This window comes from Pinus tabuliformis, chromosome 6 (assembly GCF_031772625.1).
Source record: "Pinus tabuliformis cultivar Carrire ecotype Pingquan chromosome 6, CPIR1, whole genome shotgun sequence".
NCBI lineage: Eukaryota > Viridiplantae > Streptophyta > Pinopsida > Pinales > Pinaceae > Pinus > Pinus tabuliformis.
Window position 1 is genome coordinate 1,418,037,313 of NC_142292.1, and position 6,197 is coordinate 1,418,043,509.

The window sequence follows — 6,197 nt, forward strand, 5'->3', positions numbered from 1 at the left end:
AAGGTTTCTCCTGGGTACTCATTACATACTTCATCAGAGTCTCTCTATATAGTTTCTTGGGATGTCCAAAGACTGATATGGTAGCATAGGACATGTCTAGTTGTAGAGATCCCTGGAGTTTGGCACCCCAAGATCTATACAACAACATACTGTACTTGGGAGGTATATCAACAACAACTATGTCCATAAGTATGGTCTTGGCAGGGTACTGAACTAGGGAAACACACAAATCTCTTATGAGACCTAAACATTTAACTTGGCTTGAATCAAAGGAGAACAGATCCTTATAAGGCCTGGTGATATCCAAGTTAAGTTTTTCCATTACAGACTTAGGCATAAGATTATGTGAGGCCCCAGAGTCTAGCATGGCATTATGTAGGATTTTATCATGGATGTTAAGGTTGATGTAGAAGGGTGGTATCCCTCCTTCAACTGGCTTTCCATTAACATTTGGTCCAAAAATTAACTCAGGTTGGTCATCAAATAGATTCACAGAGTCTTCATTCTCATGGAAGTTTAAAGATTTACTAATTTGAGATCTGTAAGTTTCATGTTTAACCAATTCTGTCAAAGGCACTGAAACTTTGAGTTTGGCCACCTCTGCTCCCAAATTGAAAGGCAGAGGGGCTTTGTCTATTTGAATATTCGGAATTTTAGAGCCAAAGTTCTGAGTAGTATGCTTTTCTTTTTCATTGTTAGGATTGTTTTCAATTAGATTTTCTAATATGATTTCTGGAGGTTGTTCCACTGTTCCCTTGAGGGGGACTGAAGTGGAAGGTTGTTCATTAGATGGTTGGTTATTAGTTACATCTTCAATGGTGGGACTGGGAGGATTTTGATGTGATCTAGAAAGGATTTGTAAGGTTTTCATAACTTGAGGATTCTGATTTGTAGCTTTTACTTTCTTAGGCTAGTTAGGTTTTTATTTTTTATTCTAATCAGGAACATCAATGTTCTTTTTTCTTCTTAAGTTGTACTGTTTATGAACTTCGAAAATAGCAAAGTCATACCCTTGCTTATAGTCGAAATATTCTCCTATTTGAGTCTGTAACTGTTGAAGCATGTATAATTCTTAATCATCTTGAGTTAGAAAAAAAGTTTCTTCATCATCTAAGCCCATGAGGTTGATATGAGTGTCTATCTCAGGGTCTTCTTGGTGGGAAGTCTCAGCATTCTTGGAAAGGTGGTCTAATGTTCTGATTGGGCCCATTTTTACCAGTATTTTGGTTCTGGTTTTTCCTAAAGTTTGCATTCCTTACTGGATTAGCCTGTTGGTTATCCCAATGAGGTTTTCTTTCAATGACTTCTATTCTATCCATCAACCTTTCCATTCCTTTAGCTAAGGCATCCATTTCCTGATCAAAGGGTGAAGATTCATCTTTCAAAGGTGTTCTTCTCTCATTTCTAACTCTAGCCCTTTTGGATAGCAGATTAGCTTCTACGCTAACCGCTACACTTTACATATCTTCAAGTGTGGGGGGATTCCTTTCTCTAAGTTGAAACGCCATATCTGTGTCAAAACTGTCTGGAAATTTAATCAGGGCTAAACCAGGTGGAGGTCTAAGGTCAAGTGGGATTGCATTATACACATTGTTAAACCTGGTGCAGTAGTCTTGAATAGTTTCATTTGGTCCCCTTTTAAGGTTTTCATATTCATATATAATTTGAAGGGGGTTCTTCTTTTTCTCCCACCTATTTAAGAACTGTTGGTAAATGAATTCTAAACTATCTATGCTCTAAGGGGGCAAAAATCTAAACCATGTTCTCACTTCTCCAGCTAGACTTTGGACAAAGATTCTCATTTGGACATCTCCTATGTCAATCTCATGCAGTTCGAAATAATAGGTCATTTTCTTAGTGTGTTGTTGTGCTGTGTATGTTCCAGTGCCATCAAATGAGGTAATTTTACTTTGATAATCTGTTGGCAAGACACCTTGAGGTGCAGGCATTATGAGGGGAGCATATCTGAGTGCCATAGCTTTGAGCTGTACAGGATTGAGAACAGGTGTTGGGGTAACTGGGGGATTTGGGACAACAAGGGGAGTTGGTGTAACAGGGGTGATAGGTGTTTGAGGGGTAGTGATAGGCTGATGGGGGAGTGAAGGTATGAATGGAGATGAGGGATGATCTTCAGAGGTGTGGGGAAATGATGGTGAGCTAAAAGATGTTGAAGCTGACTCAAAAAGTTCAGGGATTCTGTCAGTGGTGATGGATGACTGAGGGGAGTTCAGACGGTTCCGGTTAATTGACAAGTTGGCTCATTGGGTTTCAAGTTCTCTGGTAAACTCTAGATCTAGGACTGTGATCACAAGTTCACTCTCAGACTTGGTTCTAAACAGAGATAGGTTAAAATACTCATCAAAAGGGAGGTCTTCAATGAATAACCACTCAACAGGGCATGAATTGGATCTAAAAAGAGGTCTAGGGCTTACTGAACTTTCCTATCTTCTGATTATTCTTGGAATGAGGTTGGGATTTTCAAATACAAGGGGAGGATTTGGATCAGGGTTGGCCCTGGTATAATGAGTTCTCCCTGAAGCCAGATTTCGAGCTTTTTGTGATTGTTTTAATTTTTTATGAACTTTTGGAAATAACTTCTAATAACCCTTTAAGATGCTTAAAAATAAAAATTTGAATTCCTCAAAGGTTTATTGAAACTGAGGGTTTTGAGTCCCCAGTATGGTCGCCACTATGTTATCACTCAAGTTTTTTCCTTAGAAGTTATCAAAGAAGGAATAGCTCGAGGTAACCAAAAACTAATCTTTTAGACTCAGGTTCTAGCTAACCTAAGTCCAGATAGGGCTCTCTCTTTATAATTTAACTTTGTTTAAATAAGATTTCATGCTAGTTCTTAATGTTCAGGGTTGTTTGTTTTGATTGGGTGGTGGAATTAAGAAGATAGACGGGTAGAGCAAATATTTAGGCCATTGGGCTATGGAGTCAATCAATAAAGGCTTAACTGGATTTGATTTATCATTGAGGTAAGAATCCATAGGGCAGGATAACACAACAAGAGCAAATCTGCAGGTTTAAATGGATGAGAATCCTAACCAGGGCTAAGGGCAATGAAGAATCCTTAACAGGGATTAAGATGAGGAAGGGAAGGATGGCCAGTAGCAAAGGGCAATGAAGAATCCTATACTATGGGCCAAAAGGGGGGTAAACTATGGAAGTAAGGAGGCAATTAAGAATCTCCAGACCAAGGCAGTTTAGAAGAAAACATAAATAAAGCAAACAGTTAAAACAAAGAGCACTTAAGCTAATTCTAATGATATCATTCCTTGTTTGCTTTTAAGATTTTATAAGAAACACATATGAATTTTTATGACATAAAGAGAAAATGATATTTAAACATGAGAAAATGATACTTATTTGTTCCAACTGTGCACAAGAATCTAGTGAAATGTCCTCAGCTTTATTTCATTTCCAGCAAAACCAGTCCAGTCTTGAGTACAAAGCTCCTTGGCTCAAAAATAATATGTCTACAGAAATGTATTTTAATCCACCCTAATTACTTCAATTTGTGAAGTATTTATACAAAATTTGATACAAAATATCTCATAACTATATGAGAATTGTTCCAGGAAACAAAAGATATCTTCAACACGAACATAGAGACAGATGGAGCATTGTTTGTTTGTTGTCCCTTTAATTGTGACTGTGTTGGTTGTTGTAGCTTGGATTTGGCTCTTGCAATTTGCCTTGTAGTTATGTGTTGGAATCACTTTTATCTTTGACCTACTGATACTCTTTACCTGTGTTGTTTCATCCTTTCTTACCTGTTTTACCTGGCAGTTATCTTTTACCTTATAGATTTACTATAGTAACTTATAGTAAATCAGTCAAACTTGTCCACCATTCACTGTCAGGTAACTTTATTCTTATCATCTTCCTGTAAATTTCATCAGCTTCTGTGTACTTAGCAAAACTTGGTTTGCTTGTGAATAAGTGCTTGATTTCATGTTCTATGTAGAACAGATTCTCAAAGCCGTCATAAAGCACTCTTCTAGTGGGCAAAGATTTCACCCTTGAAGTACTAGCTTGGCTTGTGGCCAGCTTGTTTATTTTATCAATGTAATCTTCCTGGGTCATCAACTTATCATGTATTACCATAGGACTGGGAAGTCCTTTTTCTCTTAAGATGCCATAGTTCAGCATGAAGCTGTCAATGTCTACTTGGATGCTCTGACATCTTTTCTCCAGGTTTAGCATTAAGTTCCTTTTAGTGAGGACCTTTTTTATTTCTATGATTGTTGCAGTTCTATCCTCTATTTCCAATTCATCCAGTTCATATCTGTTTTTGCTGTTCAAAAAGGTGATCAACTGATTGGCTTCTTCTGGTTTATTTCCCAATTCTTCCACTGTCTTGTGGATTGCCTCTGTAGCCATCTTGACCAATTTTGTTTGCTCAAAAATAATCTGAATAGAAGGCCAAACATCATTGATGGAATCAATGATGTTGGCCCAAAGGATTTCTCTCATGTCTCCCAATGGTTCTTGCAGTGTTAAATCCTTTTCTAAGGCTTTAATCCTTTCTTCCATCCTTAAGTTCCTCTGAGTTTCTTCTTTGTTCTGTATTTGTACAAGTTTACAGTTGGTTTCTAAATTTGACACTTGTTCTCTGAGCTTCTTAAGCTCAATGGCCTAGATGCTCATTTCTTCCATGGCTTTGATCAACTCTGTAGTTTTCTCTGTTGGTGTCTCTGTGCTGGTCAATGTACTTGTGCCTACTGTAGTACCTGTCACTGGCAATACTGTTGTTGATGGAATTGTTGGTGCCAAGGCAGCTGCCAAGGTGGAGGGTACTGTTGTGGAAACTGTAGGAATTACAGTCTGAGGAGCGGTGGCCAACTCACTCTGCTTGGACTGTATCAAGTTGTCCAATTCTTTCTCAGTTTCCCTCAATTGGTTATTTAACTTAAGGACTAGGTCCATAAGTTCTTCCTCCTTCTGTGTCTCTAACACTTCAGCTGTTTGAGGATGATGAAGAGGTGGAATCTTGAGCTGCTTCTTCAGTGCAACTATGTCATCGTTTTTCTTTTTTATCAACTGCTCTGCTGCTTTAACATCCTTGGGATCATGTCCCAGCTCTATGACCAAGTCCTCTAAGGACTTTATTCTAGTGTCTTTGGCCTGAGAAGAGGCCTTTTCCAACTGGAATTGGGCTGAGATGTTGTTTAACGAATTTTGAAGTTGGTGAGCTACTATGGCCTTGCTGATCAACGTGGAATAGACCATTTCTCTAGTTTTTTTATGCAACTCAATTTGGTTAATAGGATGGATACCCTTTGCCATGACCTCAAAATATGTTTTAAGGTAGTTTGCCATTGATTTTGGTTGTTGTATGGTTGGCTTGAGAAAACTCATCTGCATCTTGCCTTCTTTTATATCAAAGGCTGACATCAGCCTTGTTTGGTTGGTTGGGGCCATTCTCAGATAATGTGCATAGCTTTGCACCTTCAGCTTTTCATTCCTTGCCTTGATTTCCTTGTATTTTTCTTTGATGTCTTGGCTTTGTCCTGTGGGAGCCCTGAAGGAGGATACTTCCACACTCTGCTGCCTTTCCAAAATTTGATTTTGAGAGGTGGAAGGTTCTTGTGTCCCTCCTGAAGGAATGGTGTGCCCACTTTCTGTCCTCTCTGCTCTTGAAGTCCCTATTGTTTCCTCAGTATATTCTTGCTCTGCATATGGATTTAACCTCTGCCTCTTAGCAAAGGTTTGAGCAACAGGCATGCTGGAAGGAGTGGCCTCCTCTCGGTTTCTCTTAAGGTTTCTTTCCTCATTGAGAGGAGTCTGCAAAACAGGAGGATTGCTCATGATTTGTTCAGGTTGAGCAAATTCCTCTGAAATTTCAGGCTATTCAGATTCTTCTTGTTCTGAAAGCTCTGGTTGTTTTGATGGTTCTGCTTGTTCTGAAGATTCAGGTTGTCCTGATGGTCCTGCCTCTGCTGATGGACCTGCTTCTGTCTGCCCACTATGGTCTTGTGCTTGTCTCTGAGACTGAGACTCTCCTGGAACCTATACAAAGGAATCCTCATCAAGTCTCCTGTCTAAGTCCATTAATACATTATCAACAACAACCTCTGTACTATCTCAATCTATCAAAGTGCCTTCCACCCATTCAGATTGATTAGCATATTGTTCAATTTCAGGGATCCTGTGATGGATGTAAGGAGATAGTTTATTCTTTTGTCTCC